Source organism: Hyperolius riggenbachi, chromosome 2 (genome assembly GCF_040937935.1).
Source record: "Hyperolius riggenbachi isolate aHypRig1 chromosome 2, aHypRig1.pri, whole genome shotgun sequence".
NCBI classification, from domain to species: Eukaryota; Metazoa; Chordata; class Amphibia; order Anura; family Hyperoliidae; genus Hyperolius; species Hyperolius riggenbachi.
Genome location: NC_090647.1, coordinates 301,269,828 through 301,282,201, shown reverse-complemented (window position 1 = coordinate 301,282,201; position 12,374 = coordinate 301,269,828). Strand labels below are relative to the sequence as shown.

General features: G+C 47.0%; 26 non-coding genes across 26 annotated transcripts; all 26 read right to left on the bottom strand.

Moving 5' to 3' along the window:
• Positions 1 to 453: 453 nt before the first annotated feature.
• TRNAI-AAU (transfer RNA isoleucine (anticodon AAU)) lies at positions 454 to 527 on the bottom strand. The gene has a single exon. It is a non-coding gene; the product is annotated as a tRNA-Ile (tRNA).
• Positions 528 to 648: 121 nt separating this feature from the next.
• On the bottom strand, positions 649 to 720 carry TRNAD-GUC (transfer RNA aspartic acid (anticodon GUC)). Its single transcript has one exon. It is a non-coding gene; the product is annotated as a tRNA-Asp (tRNA).
• A 682-nt stretch (positions 721 to 1,402) lies between these two features.
• TRNAI-AAU (transfer RNA isoleucine (anticodon AAU)) lies at positions 1,403 to 1,476 on the bottom strand. Its single transcript has one exon. It is a non-coding gene; the product is annotated as a tRNA-Ile (tRNA).
• A 121-nt stretch (positions 1,477 to 1,597) lies between these two features.
• On the bottom strand, positions 1,598 to 1,669 carry TRNAD-GUC (transfer RNA aspartic acid (anticodon GUC)). Its single transcript has one exon. It is a non-coding gene; the product is annotated as a tRNA-Asp (tRNA).
• Positions 1,670 to 2,341: 672 nt separating this feature from the next.
• Positions 2,342 to 2,420, bottom strand: TRNAI-AAU (transfer RNA isoleucine (anticodon AAU)). The gene has a single exon. It is a non-coding gene; the product is annotated as a tRNA-Ile (tRNA).
• A 121-nt stretch (positions 2,421 to 2,541) lies between these two features.
• Positions 2,542 to 2,613, bottom strand: TRNAD-GUC (transfer RNA aspartic acid (anticodon GUC)). Its single transcript has one exon. It is a non-coding gene; the product is annotated as a tRNA-Asp (tRNA).
• Positions 2,614 to 3,295: 682 nt separating this feature from the next.
• TRNAI-AAU (transfer RNA isoleucine (anticodon AAU)) lies at positions 3,296 to 3,369 on the bottom strand. The gene has a single exon. It is a non-coding gene; the product is annotated as a tRNA-Ile (tRNA).
• A 121-nt stretch (positions 3,370 to 3,490) lies between these two features.
• Positions 3,491 to 3,562, bottom strand: TRNAD-GUC (transfer RNA aspartic acid (anticodon GUC)). The gene has a single exon. It is a non-coding gene; the product is annotated as a tRNA-Asp (tRNA).
• A 682-nt stretch (positions 3,563 to 4,244) lies between these two features.
• Positions 4,245 to 4,318, bottom strand: TRNAI-AAU (transfer RNA isoleucine (anticodon AAU)). Its single transcript has one exon. It is a non-coding gene; the product is annotated as a tRNA-Ile (tRNA).
• A 121-nt stretch (positions 4,319 to 4,439) lies between these two features.
• TRNAD-GUC (transfer RNA aspartic acid (anticodon GUC)) lies at positions 4,440 to 4,511 on the bottom strand. Its single transcript has one exon. It is a non-coding gene; the product is annotated as a tRNA-Asp (tRNA).
• Positions 4,512 to 5,193: 682 nt separating this feature from the next.
• On the bottom strand, positions 5,194 to 5,267 carry TRNAI-AAU (transfer RNA isoleucine (anticodon AAU)). The gene has a single exon. It is a non-coding gene; the product is annotated as a tRNA-Ile (tRNA).
• A 121-nt stretch (positions 5,268 to 5,388) lies between these two features.
• Positions 5,389 to 5,460, bottom strand: TRNAD-GUC (transfer RNA aspartic acid (anticodon GUC)). The gene has a single exon. It is a non-coding gene; the product is annotated as a tRNA-Asp (tRNA).
• A 672-nt stretch (positions 5,461 to 6,132) lies between these two features.
• On the bottom strand, positions 6,133 to 6,211 carry TRNAI-AAU (transfer RNA isoleucine (anticodon AAU)). Its single transcript has one exon. It is a non-coding gene; the product is annotated as a tRNA-Ile (tRNA).
• Positions 6,212 to 6,332: 121 nt separating this feature from the next.
• Positions 6,333 to 6,404, bottom strand: TRNAD-GUC (transfer RNA aspartic acid (anticodon GUC)). The gene has a single exon. It is a non-coding gene; the product is annotated as a tRNA-Asp (tRNA).
• Positions 6,405 to 7,086: 682 nt separating this feature from the next.
• On the bottom strand, positions 7,087 to 7,160 carry TRNAI-AAU (transfer RNA isoleucine (anticodon AAU)). Its single transcript has one exon. It is a non-coding gene; the product is annotated as a tRNA-Ile (tRNA).
• Positions 7,161 to 7,281: 121 nt separating this feature from the next.
• On the bottom strand, positions 7,282 to 7,353 carry TRNAD-GUC (transfer RNA aspartic acid (anticodon GUC)). Its single transcript has one exon. It is a non-coding gene; the product is annotated as a tRNA-Asp (tRNA).
• Positions 7,354 to 8,035: 682 nt separating this feature from the next.
• Positions 8,036 to 8,109, bottom strand: TRNAI-AAU (transfer RNA isoleucine (anticodon AAU)). The gene has a single exon. It is a non-coding gene; the product is annotated as a tRNA-Ile (tRNA).
• Positions 8,110 to 8,230: 121 nt separating this feature from the next.
• TRNAD-GUC (transfer RNA aspartic acid (anticodon GUC)) lies at positions 8,231 to 8,302 on the bottom strand. Its single transcript has one exon. It is a non-coding gene; the product is annotated as a tRNA-Asp (tRNA).
• A 682-nt stretch (positions 8,303 to 8,984) lies between these two features.
• Positions 8,985 to 9,058, bottom strand: TRNAI-AAU (transfer RNA isoleucine (anticodon AAU)). The gene has a single exon. It is a non-coding gene; the product is annotated as a tRNA-Ile (tRNA).
• Positions 9,059 to 9,179: 121 nt separating this feature from the next.
• Positions 9,180 to 9,251, bottom strand: TRNAD-GUC (transfer RNA aspartic acid (anticodon GUC)). Its single transcript has one exon. It is a non-coding gene; the product is annotated as a tRNA-Asp (tRNA).
• A 682-nt stretch (positions 9,252 to 9,933) lies between these two features.
• Positions 9,934 to 10,007, bottom strand: TRNAI-AAU (transfer RNA isoleucine (anticodon AAU)). The gene has a single exon. It is a non-coding gene; the product is annotated as a tRNA-Ile (tRNA).
• A 121-nt stretch (positions 10,008 to 10,128) lies between these two features.
• Positions 10,129 to 10,200, bottom strand: TRNAD-GUC (transfer RNA aspartic acid (anticodon GUC)). The gene has a single exon. It is a non-coding gene; the product is annotated as a tRNA-Asp (tRNA).
• A 682-nt stretch (positions 10,201 to 10,882) lies between these two features.
• TRNAI-AAU (transfer RNA isoleucine (anticodon AAU)) lies at positions 10,883 to 10,956 on the bottom strand. Its single transcript has one exon. It is a non-coding gene; the product is annotated as a tRNA-Ile (tRNA).
• Positions 10,957 to 11,077: 121 nt separating this feature from the next.
• Positions 11,078 to 11,149, bottom strand: TRNAD-GUC (transfer RNA aspartic acid (anticodon GUC)). The gene has a single exon. It is a non-coding gene; the product is annotated as a tRNA-Asp (tRNA).
• A 682-nt stretch (positions 11,150 to 11,831) lies between these two features.
• On the bottom strand, positions 11,832 to 11,905 carry TRNAI-AAU (transfer RNA isoleucine (anticodon AAU)). Its single transcript has one exon. It is a non-coding gene; the product is annotated as a tRNA-Ile (tRNA).
• A 121-nt stretch (positions 11,906 to 12,026) lies between these two features.
• Positions 12,027 to 12,098, bottom strand: TRNAD-GUC (transfer RNA aspartic acid (anticodon GUC)). The gene has a single exon. It is a non-coding gene; the product is annotated as a tRNA-Asp (tRNA).
• Positions 12,099 to 12,374: the final 276 nt, after the last annotated feature.

Here is a 12,374-nt window from a genome sequence, read left to right as displayed (position 1 = left end):
ATCTTTTTGCTCACTACCTTTCCTAACGGTCACCGAGGCCACATTCTGTCCTGAATGTGGCCTCTAGGGTTTGTTTGGTTTTGCTTTTGGGTAGAGGTTATTCTGTGAAATAGATTGTGTTTCAATTTTGTGTTAGGTGCAAAAGACAAGCAACGGTATTTCCATACAGCTGAAAGGAGAGCAGCAGTATTGCTGGGAAAGAAAAAGCAGTTGGCAAAGTTGTATGCAAAGTAGGTAACTGTTTTTGCATGCCATGTAAAAGGACATTTCCAATGAGGGGGGAGTGCGATTTCATCTCCTTGAAACCATGACAACAGTCCTGGGTGTACAGAGGGCTCGCTGCCTTTAGCAGAGTCAACTGATGGAAAGAGGGTCAGTGATCTCCAGTGCGGAAGCAACGACTGCTTTCACAGTGCCCAGACAGGCAGAGTGAAAAGTCTAAGCGCACACCTGTGGCCCGTACGGGGATCGAACCCACGACCTTGGCGTTATTAGCACCACGCTCTAACCAACTGAGCTAACCGGCCATGGCACTGTGAGTCTCCACCACCAGCAAGGGGGCTGGAAAATGTTAGTGAAAGGGCTGAACAAACGTTATTCCTAGGCTAGACACATGGAGATAAACAAAGTTTAAGAAGCAAAAGCTGCCTCCCCGTCGGGGAATTGAACCCCGGTCTCCCGCGTGACAGGCGGGGATACTGACCACTATACTAACGAGGATAACCCTGGGCTTTGTCTTCTCAAGAACACAGAGATGGACAAAACCAACCAACTAGCAAATTCAAAGGCTACTCTTCAAAAGCACCTCCCACAGTCTTTCCAGTTCAGGTTTCCTTTAAACTGTATCTTCAGTCACAGAAGTAGGGCAGTAGTGCTTTCCATGTAGCCAGGCTGGAATCCAGTAGCCAATTACAACTAGTAGTGATTTGTTTCCATAAATCCTGAAATGATCTTTTTGCTCACTACCTTTCCTAACGGTCACCGAGGCCACATTCTGTCCTGAATGTGGCCTCTAGGGTTTGTTTGGTTTTGATTTTGGGTAGAGGTTATTCTGTGAAATAGATTGTGTTTCAATTTTGTGTTAGGTGCAAAAGACAAGCAACGGTATTTCCATACAGCTGAAAGGAGAGCAGCAGTATTGCTGGGAAAGAAAAAGCAGTTGGCAAAGTTGTATGCAAAGTAGGTAACTGTTTTTGCATGCCATGTAAAAGGACATTTCCAATGAGGGGGGAGTGCGATTTCATCTCCTTGAAACCATGACAACAGTCCTGGGTGTACAGAGGGCTCGCTGCCTTTAGCAGAGTCAACTGATGGAAAGAGGGTCAGTGATCTCCAGTGCAGAAGCAACGACTGCTTTCACAGTGCCCAGACAGGCAGAGTGAAAAGTCTAAGCGCACACCTGTGGCCCGTACGGGGATCGAACCCACAACCTTGGCGTTATTAGCACCACGCTCTAACCAACTGAGCTAACCAGCCATGGCACTGTGAGTCTCCACCACCAGCAAGGGGGCTGGAAAATGTTAGTGAAAGGGCTGAACAAACGTTATTCCTAGGCTAGACACATGGAGATAAACAAAGTTTAAGAAGCAAAAGCTGCCTCCCCGTCGGGGAATTGAACCCCGGTCTCCCACGTGACAAGCGGGGATACTGACCACTATACTAACGAGGATAACAATGGGCTTTGTCCTCTCAAGAACACAGAGATGGACAAAACCAACCAACTAGCAAATTCAAAGGCTACTCTTCAAAAGCACCTCCCACAGTCTTTCCAGTTCAGGTTTCCTTTAAACTGTATCTTCAGTCACAGAAGTAGGGCAGTAGTGCTTTCCATGTAGCCAGGCTGGAATCCAGTAGCCAATTACAACTAGTAGTGATTTGTTTCCATAAATCCTGAAATGATCTTTTTGCTCACTACCTTTCCTAACGGTCACCGAGGCCACATTCTGTCCTGAATGTGGCCTCTAGGGTTTGTTTGGTTTTGCTTTTGGGTAGAGGTTATTCTGTGAAATAGATTGTGTTTCAATTTTGTGTTAGGTGCAAAAGACAAGCAACGGTATTTCCATACAGCTGAAAGGAGAGCAGCAGTATTGCTGGGAAAGAAAAAGCAGTTGGCAAAGTTGTATGCAAAGTAGGTAACTGTTTTTGCATGCCATGTAAAAGGACATTTCCAATGAGGGGGGAGTGCGATTTCATCTCCTTGAAACCATGACAACAGTCCTGGGTGTACAGAGGGCTCGCTGCCTTTAGCAGAGTCAACTGATGGAAAGAGGGTCAGTGATCTCCAGTGCAGAAGCAACGACTGCTTTCACAGTGCCCAGACAGGCAGAGTGAAAAGTCTAAGCGCACACCTGTGTACGGGGATCGAACCCACGACCTTGGCATTATTAGCACCACGCTCTAACCAACTGAGCTAACCGGCCATGGCACTGTGAGTCTCCACCACCAGCAAGGGGGCTGGAAAATGTTAGTGAAAGGGCTGAACAAACGTTATTCCTAGGCTAGACACATGGAGATAAACAAAGTTTAAGAAGCAAAAGCTGCCTCCCCGTCGGGGAATTGAACCCCAGTCTCCCGCGTGACAGGCGGGGATACTGACCACTATACTAACGAGGATAACCCTGGGCTTTGTCCTCTCAAGAACACAGAGATGGACAAAACCAACCAACTAGCAAATTCAAAGGCTACTCTTCAAAAGCACCTCCCACAGTCTTTCCAGTTCAGGTTTCCTTTAAACTGTATCTTCAGTCACAGAAGTAGGGCAGTAGTGCTTTCCATGTAGCCAGGCTGGAATCCAGTAGCCAATTACAACTAGTAGTGATTTGTTTCCATAAATCCTGAAATGATCTTTTTGCTCACTACCTTTCCTAACGGTCACCGAGGCCACATTCTGTCCTGAATGTGGCCTCTAGGGTTTGTTTGGTTTTGCTTTTGGGTAGAGGTTATTCTGTGAAATAGATTGTGTTTCAATTTTGTGTTAGGTGCAAAAGACAAGCAACGGTATTTCCATACAGCTGAAAGGAGAGCAGCAGTATTGCTGGGAAAGAAAAAGCAGTTGGCAAAGTTGTATGCAAAGTAGGTAACTGTTTTTGCATGCCATGTAAAAGGACATTTCCAATGAGGGGGGAGTGCGATTTCATCTCCTTGAAACCATGACAACAGTCCTGGGTGTACAGAGGGCTCGCTGCCTTTAGCAGAGTCAACTGATGGAAAGAGGGTCAGTGATCTCCAGTGCAGAAGCAACGACTGCTTTCACAGTGCCCAGACAGGCAGAGTGAAAAGTCTAAGCGCACACCTGTGGCCCGTACGGGGATCGAACCCACGACCTTGGCGTTATTAGCACCACGTTCTAACCAACTGAGCTAACCGGCCATGGCACTGTGAGTCTCCACCACCAGCAAGGGGGCTGGAAAATGTTAGTGAAAGGGCTGAACAAACGTTATTCCTAGGCTAGACACATGGAGATAAACAAAGTTTAAGACGCAAAAGCTGCCTCCCCGTCGGGGAATTGAACCCCGGTCTCCCGCGTGACAGGCGGGGATCCTGACCACTATACTAACGAGGATAACCCTGGGCTTTGTCCTCTCAAGAACACAGAGATGGACAAAACCAACCAACTAGCAAATTCAAAGGCTACTCTTCAAAAGCACCTCCCACAGTCTTTCCAGTTCAAGTTTCCTTTAAACTGTATCTTCAGTCACAGAAGTAGGGCAGTAGTGCTTTCCATGTAGCCAGGCTGGAATCCAGTAGCCAATTACAACTAGTAGTGATTTGTTTCCATAAATCCTGAAATGATCTTTTTGCTCACTACCTTTCCTAACGGTCACCGAGGCCACATTCTGTCCTGAATGTGGCCTCTAGGGTTTGTTTGGTTTTGCTTTTGGGTAGAGGTTATTCTGTGAAATAGATTGTGTTTCAATTTTGTGTTAGGTGCAAAAGACAAGCAACGGTATTTCCATACAGCTGAAAGGAGAGCAGCAGTATTGCTGGGAAAGAAAAAGCAGTTGGCAAAGTTGTATGCAAAGTAGGTAACTGTTTTTGCATGCCATGTAAAAGGACATTTCCAATGAGGGGGGAGTGCGATTTCATCTCCTTGAAACCATGACAACAGTCCTGGGTGTACAGAGGGCTCGCTGCCTTTAGCAGAGTCAACTGATGGAAAGAGGGTCAGTGATCTCCAGTGCGGAAGCAACGACTGCTTTCACAGTGCCCAGACAGGCAGAGTGAAAAGTCTAAGCGCACACCTGTGGCCCGTACGGGGATCGAACCCGCGACCTTGGCGTTATTAGCACCACGCTCTAACCAACTGAGCTAACCGGCCATGGCACTGTGAGTCTCCACCACCAGCAAGGGGGCTGGAAAATGTTAGTGAAAGGGCTGAATAAACGTTATTCCTAGGCTAGACACATGGAGATAAACAAAGTTTAAGAAGCAAAAGCTGCCTCCCCGTCGGGGAATTGAACCCCGGTCTCACACGTGACAGGCGGGGATACTGACCACTATACTAACGAGGATAACCCTGGGCTTTGTCCTCTCAAGAACACAGAGATGGACAAAACCAACCAACTAGCAAATTCAAAGGCTACTCTTCAAAAGCACCTCCCACAGTCTTTCCAGTTCAGGTTTCCTTTAAACTGTATCTTCAGTCACAGAAGTAGGGCAGTAGTGCTTTCCATGTAGCCAGGCTGGAATCCAGTAGCCAATTACAACTAGTAGTGATTTGTTTCCATAAATCCTGAAATGATCTTTTTGCTCACTACCTTTCCTAACGGTCACCGAGGCCACATTCTGTCCTGAATGTGGCCTCTGGGGTTTGTTTGGTTTTGCTTTTGGGTAGAGGTTATTCTGTGAAATAGATTGTGTTTCAATTTTGTGTTAGGTGCAAAAGACAAGCAACGGTATTTCCATACAGCTGAAAGGAGAGCAGCAGTATTGCTGGGAAAGAAAAAGCAGTTGGCAAAGTTGTATGCAAAGTAGGTAACTGTTTTTGCATGCCATGTAAAAGGACATTTCCAATGAGGGGGGAGTGCGATTTCATCTCCTTGAAACCATGACAACAGTCCTGGGTGTACAGAGGGCTCGCTGCCTTTAGCAGAGTCAACTGATGGAAAGAGGGTCAGTGATCTCCAGTGCAGAAGCAACGACTGCTTTCACAGTGCCCAGACAGGCAGAGTGAAAAGTCTAAGCGCACACCTGTGGCCCGTACGGGGATCGAACCCACAACCTTGGCGTTATTAGCACCACGCTCTAACCAACTGAGCTAACCAGCCATGGCACTGTGAGTCTCCACCACCAGCAAGGGGGCTGGAAAATGTTAGTGAAAGGGCTGAACAAACGTTATTCCTAGGCTAGACACATGGAGATAAACAAAGTTTAAGAAGCAAAAGCTGCCTCCCCGTCGGGGAATTGAACCCCGGTCTCCCACGTGACAAGCGGGGATACTGACCACTATACTAACGAGGATAACAATGGGCTTTGTCCTCTCAAGAACACAGAGATGGACAAAACCAACCAACTAGCAAATTCAAAGGCTACTCTTCAAAAGCACCTCCCACAGTCTTTCCAGTTCAGGTTTCCTTTAAACTGTATCTTCAGTCACAGAAGTAGGGCAGTAGTGCTTTCCATGTAGCCAGGCTGGAATCCAGTAGCCAATTACAACTAGTAGTGATTTGTTTCCATAAATCCTGAAATGATCTTTTTGCTCACTACCTTTCCTAACGGTCACCGAGGCCACATTCTGTCCTGAATGTGGCCTCTAGGGTTTGTTTGGTTTTGCTTTTGGGTAGAGGTTATTCTGTGAAATAGATTGTGTTTCAATTTTGTGTTAGGTGCAAAAGACAAGCAACGGTATTTCCATACAGCTGAAAGGAGAGCAGCAGTATTGCTGGGAAAGAAAAAGCAGTTGGCAAAGTTGTATGCAAAGTAGGTAACTGTTTTTGCATGCCATGTAAAAGGACATTTCCAATGAGGGGGGAGTGCGATTTCATCTCCTTGAAACCATGACAACAGTCCTGGGTGTACAGAGGGCTCGCTGCCTTTAGCAGAGTCAACTGATGGAAAGAGGGTCAGTGATCTCCAGTGCAGAAGCAACGACTGCTTTCACAGTGCCCAGACAGGCAGAGTGAAAAGTCTAAGCGCACACCTGTGTACGGGGATCGAACCCACGACCTTGGCATTATTAGCACCACGCTCTAACCAACTGAGCTAACCGGCCATGGCACTGTGAGTCTCCACCACCAGCAAGGGGGCTGGAAAATGTTAGTGAAAGGGCTGAACAAACGTTATTCCTAGGCTAGACACATGGAGATAAACAAAGTTTAAGAAGCAAAAGCTGCCTCCCCGTCGGGGAATTGAACCCCGGTCTCCCACGTGACAGGCGGGGATACTGACCACTATACTAACGAGGATAACCCTGGGCTTTGTCCTCTCAAGAACACAGAGATGGACAAAACCAACCAACTAGCAAATTCAAAGGCTACTCTTCAAAAGCACCTCCCACAGTCTTTCCAGTTCAGGTTTCCTTTAAACTGTATCTTCAGTCACAGAAGTAGGGCAGTAGTGCTTTCCATGTAGCCAGGCTGGAATCCAGTAGCCAATTACAACTAGTAGTGATTTGTTTCCATAAATCCTGAAATGATCTTTTTGCTCACTACCTTTCCTAACGGTCACCGAGGCCACATTCTGTCCTGAATGTGGCCTCTAGGGTTTGTTTGGTTTTGCTTTTGGGTAGAGGTTATTCTGTGAAATAGATTGTGTTTCAATTTTGTGTTAGGTGCAAAAGACAAGCAACGGTATTTCCATACAGCTGAAAGGAGAGCAGCAGTATTGCTGGGAAAGAAAAAGCAGTTGGCAAAGTTGTATGCAAAGTAGGTAACTGTTTTTGCATGCCATGTAAAAGGACATTTCCAATGAGGGGGGAGTGCGATTTCATCTCCTTGAAACCATGACAACAGTCCTGGGTGTACAGAGGGCTCGCTGCCTTTAGCAGAGTCAACTGATGGAAAGAGGGTCAGTGATCTCCAGTGCAGAAGCAACGACTGCTTTCACAGTGCCCAGACAGGCAGAGTGAAAAGTCTAAGCGCACACCTGTGGCCCGTACGGGGATCGAACCCACGACCTTGGCGTTATTAGCACCACGTTCTAACCAACTGAGCTAACCGGCCATGGCACTGTGAGTCTCCACCACCAGCAAGGGGGCTGGAAAATGTTAGTGAAAGGGCTGAACAAACGTTATTCCTAGGCTAGACACATGGAGATAAACAAAGTTTAAGACGCAAAAGCTGCCTCCCCGTCGGGGAATTGAACCCCGGTCTCCCGCGTGACAGGCGGGGATACTGACCACTATACTAACGAGGATAACCCTGGGCTTTGTCCTCTCAAGAACACAGAGATGGACAAAACCAACCAACTAGCAAATTCAAAGGCTACTCTTCAAAAGCACCTCCCACAGTCTTTCCAGTTCAAGTTTCCTTTAAACTGTATCTTCAGTCACAGAAGTAGGGCAGTAGTGCTTTCCATGTAGCCAGGCTGGAATCCAGTAGCCAATTACAACTAGTAGTGATTTGTTTCCATAAATCCTGAAATGATCTTTTTGCTCACTACCTTTCCTAACGGTCACCGAGGCCACATTCTGTCCTGAATGTGGCCTCTAGGGTTTGTTTGGTTTTGCTTTTGGGTAGAGGTTATTCTGTGAAATAGATTGTGTTTCAATTTTGTGTTAGGTGCAAAAGACAAGCAACGGTATTTCCATACAGCTGAAAGGAGAGCAGCAGTATTGCTGGGAAAGAAAAAGCAGTTGGCAAAGTTGTATGCAAAGTAGGTAACTGTTTTTGCATGCCATGTAAAAGGACATTTCCAATGAGGGGGGAGTGCGATTTCATCTCCTTGAAACCATGACAACAGTCCTGGGTGTACAGAGGGCTCGCTGCCTTTAGCAGAGTCAACTGATGGAAAGAGGGTCAGTGATCTCCAGTGCGGAAGCAACGACTGCTTTCACAGTGCCCAGACAGGCAGAGTGAAAAGTCTAAGCGCACACCTGTGGCCCGTACGGGGATCGAACCCACGACCTTGGCGTTATTAGCACCACGTTCTAACCAACTGAGCTAACCGGCCATGGCACTGTGAGTCTCCACCACCAGCAAGGGGGCTGGAAAATGTTAGTGAAAGGGCTGAACAAACGTTATTCCTAGGCTAGACACATGGAGATAAACAAAGTTTAAGACGCAAAAGCTGCCTCCCCGTCGGGGAATTGAACCCCGGTCTCCCGCGTGACAGGCGGGGATACTGACCACTATACTAACGAGGATAACCCTGGGCTTTGTCCTCTCAAGAACACAGAGATGGACAAAACCAACCAACTAGCAAATTCAAAGGCTACTCTTCAAAAGCACCTCCCACAGTCTTTCCAGTTCAAGTTTCCTTTAAACTGTATCTTCAGTCACAGAAGTAGGGCAGTAGTGCTTTCCATGTAGCCAGGCTGGAATCCAGTAGCCAATTACAACTAGTAGTGATTTGTTTCCATAAATCCTGAAATGATCTTTTTGCTCACTACCTTTCCTAACGGTCACCGAGGCCACATTCTGTCCTGAATGTGGCCTCTAGGGTTTGTTTGGTTTTGCTTTTGGGTAGAGGTTATTCTGTGAAATAGATTGTGTTTCAATTTTGTGTTAGGTGCAAAAGACAAGCAACGGTATTTCCATACAGCTGAAAGGAGAGCAGCAGTATTGCTGGGAAAGAAAAAGCAGTTGGCAAAGTTGTATGCAAAGTAGGTAACTGTTTTTGCATGCCATGTAAAAGGACATTTCCAATGAGGGGGGAGTGCGATTTCATCTCCTTGAAACCATGACAACAGTCCTGGGTGTACAGAGGGCTCGCTGCCTTTAGCAGAGTCAACTGATGGAAAGAGGGTCAGTGATCTCCAGTGCAGAAGCAACGACTGCTTTCACAGTGCCCAGACAGGCAGAGTGAAAAGTCTAAGCGCAGACCTGTGGCCCGTACGGGGATCGAACCCACGACCTTGGCGTTATTAGCACCACGCTCTAACCAACTGAGCTAACCGGCCATGGCACTGTGAGTCTCCACCACCAGCAAGGGGGCTGGAAAATGTTAGTGAAAGGGCTGAACAAACGTTATTCCTAGGCTAGACACATGGAGATAAACAAAGTTTAAGAAGCAAAAGCTGCCTCCCCGTCGGGGAATTGAACCCCGGTCTCCCGCGTGACAGGCGGGGATACTGACCACTATACTAACGAGGATAACCCTGGGCTTTGTCCTCTCAAGAACACAGAGATGGACAAAACCAACCAACTAGCAAATTCAAAGGCTACTCTTCAAAAGCACCTCCCACAGTCTTTCCAGTTCAGGTTTCCTTTAAACTGTATCTTCAGTCACAGAAGTAGGGCAGTAGTGCTTTCCATGTAGCCAGGCTGGAATCCAGTAGCCAATTACAACTAGTAGTGATTTGTTTCCATAAATCCTGAAATGATCTTTTTGCTCACTACCTTTCCTAACGGTCACCGAGGCCACATTCTGTCCTGAATGTGGCCTCTAGGGTTTGTTTGGTTTTGCTTTTGGGTAGAGGTTATTCTGTGAAATAGATTGTGTTTCAATTTTGTGTTAGGTGCAAAAGACAAGCAACGGTATTTCCATACAGCTGAAAGGAGAGCAGCAGTATTGCTGGGAAAGAAAAAGCAGTTGGCAAAGTTGTATGCAAAGTAGGTAACTGTTTTTGCATGCCATGTAAAAGGACATTTCCAATGAGGGGGGAGTGCGATTTCATCTCCTTGAAACCATGACAACAGTCCTGGGTGTACAGAGGGCTCGCTGCCTTTAGCAGAGTCAACTGATGGAAAGAGGGTCAGTGATCTCCAGTGCAGAAGCAACGACTGCTTTCACAGTGCCCAGACAGGCAGAGTGAAAAGTCTAAGCGCACACCTGTGGCCCGTACGGGGATCGAACCCACGACCTTGGCGTTATTAGCACCACGCTCTAACCAACTGAGCTAACCGGCCATGGCACTGTGAGTCTCCACCACCAGCAAGGGGGCTGGAAAATGTTAGTGAAAGGGCTGAACAAACGTTATTCCTAGGCTAGACACATGGAGATAAACAAAGTTTAAGAAGCAACAGCTGCCTCCCCGTCGGGGAATTGAACCCCGGTCTCCCGCGTGACAGGCGGGGATACTGACCACTATACTAACGAGGATAACCCTGGGCTTTGTCCTCTCAAGAACACAGAGATGGACAAAACCAACCAACTAGCAAATTCAAAGGCTACTCTTCAAAAGCACCTCCCACAGTCTTTCCAGTTCAGGTTTCCTTTAAACTGTATCTTCAGTCACAGAAGTAGGGCAGTAGTGCTTTCCATGTAGCCAGGCTGGAATCCAGTAGCCAATTACAACTAGTAGTGATTTGTTTCCATAAATCCTGAAATGATCTTTTTGCTCACTACCTTTCCTAACGGTCACCGAGGCCACATTCTGTCCTGAATGTGGCCTCTAGGGTTTGTTTGGTTTTGCTTTTGGGTAGAGGTTATTCTGTGAAATAGATTGTGTTTCAATTTTGTGTTAGGTGCAAAAGACAAGCAACGGTATTTCCATACAGCTGAAAGGAGAGCAGCAGTATTGCTGGGAAAGAAAAAGCAGTTGGCAAAGTTGTATGCAAAGTAGGTAACTGTTTTTGCATGCCATGTAAAAGGACATTTCCAATGAGGGGGGAGTGCGATTTCATCTCCTTGAAACCATGACAACAGTCCTGGGTGTACAGAGGGCTCGCTGCCTTTAGCAGAGTCAACTGATGGAAAGAGGGTCAGTGATCTCCAGTGCAGAAGCAACGACTGCTTTCACAGTGCCCAGACAGGCAGAGTGAAAAGTCTAAGCACACACCTGTGGCCCGTACGGGGATCGAACCCACGACCTTGGCGTTATTAGCACCACGCTCTAACCAACTGAGCTAACCGGCCATGGCACTGTGAGTCTCCACCACCAGCAAGGGGGCTGGAAAATGTTAGTGAAAGGGCTGAACAAACGTTATTCCTAGGCTAGACACATGGAGATAAACAAAGTTTAAGAAGCAAAAGCTGCCTCCCCGTCGGGGAATTGAACCCCGGTCTCCCGCGTGACAGGCGGGGATACTGACCACTATACTAACGAGGATAACCCTGGGCTTTGTCCTCTCAAGAACACAGAGATGGACAAAACCAACCAACTAGCAAATTCAAAGGCTACTCTTCAAAAGCACCTCCCACAGTCTTTCCAGTTCAGGTTTCCTTTAAACTGTATCTTCAGTCACAGAAGTAGGGCAGTAGTGCTTTCCATGTAGCCAGGCTGGAATCCAGTAGCCAATTACAACTAGTAGTGATTTGTTTCCATAAATCCTGAAATGATCTTTTTGCTCACTACCTTTCCTAACGGTCACCGAGGCCACATTCTGTCCTGAATGTGGCCTCTAGGGTTTGTTTGGTTTTGCTTTTGGGTAGAGGTTATTCTGTGAAATAGATTGTGTTTCAATTTTGTGTTAGGTGCAAAAGACAAGCAACGGTATTTCCATACAGCTGAAAGGAGAGCAGCAGTATTGCTGGGAAAGAAAAAGCAGTTGGCAAAGTTGTATGCAAAGTAGGTAACTGTTTTTGCATGCCATGTAAAAGGACATTTCCAATGAGGGGGGAGTGCGATTTCATCTCCTTGAAACCATGACAACAGTCCTGGGTGTACAGAGGGCTCGCTGCCTTTAGCAGAGTCAACTGATGGAAAGAGGGTCAGTGATCTCCAGTGCAGAAGCAACGACTGCTTTCACAGTGCCCAGACAGGCAGAGTGAAAAGTCTAAGCGCACACCTGTGGCCCGTACGGGGATCGAACCCACGACCTTGGCGTTATTAGCACCACGTTCTAACCAACTGAGCTAACCGGCCATGGCACTGTGAGTCTCCACCACCAGCAAGGGGGCTGGAAAATGTTAGTGAAAGGGCTGAACAAACGTTATTCCTAGGCTAGACACATGGAGATAAACAAAGTTTAAGACGCAAAAGCTGCCTCCCCGTCGGGGAATTGAACCCCGGTCTCCCGCGTGACAGGCGGGGATACTGACCACTATACTAACGAGGATAACCCTGGGCTTTGTCCTCTCAAGAACACAGAGATGGACAAAACCAACCAACTAGCAAATTCAAAGGCTACTCTTCAAAAGCACCTCCCACAGTCTTTCCAGTTCAAGTTTCCTTTAAACTGTATCTTCAGTCACAGAAGTAGGGCAGTAGTGCTTTCCATGTAGCCAGGCTGGAATCCAGTAGCCAATTACAACTAGTAGTGATTTGTTTCCATAAATCCTGAAATGATCTTTTTGCTCACTACCTTTCCTAACGGTCACCGAGGCCACATTCT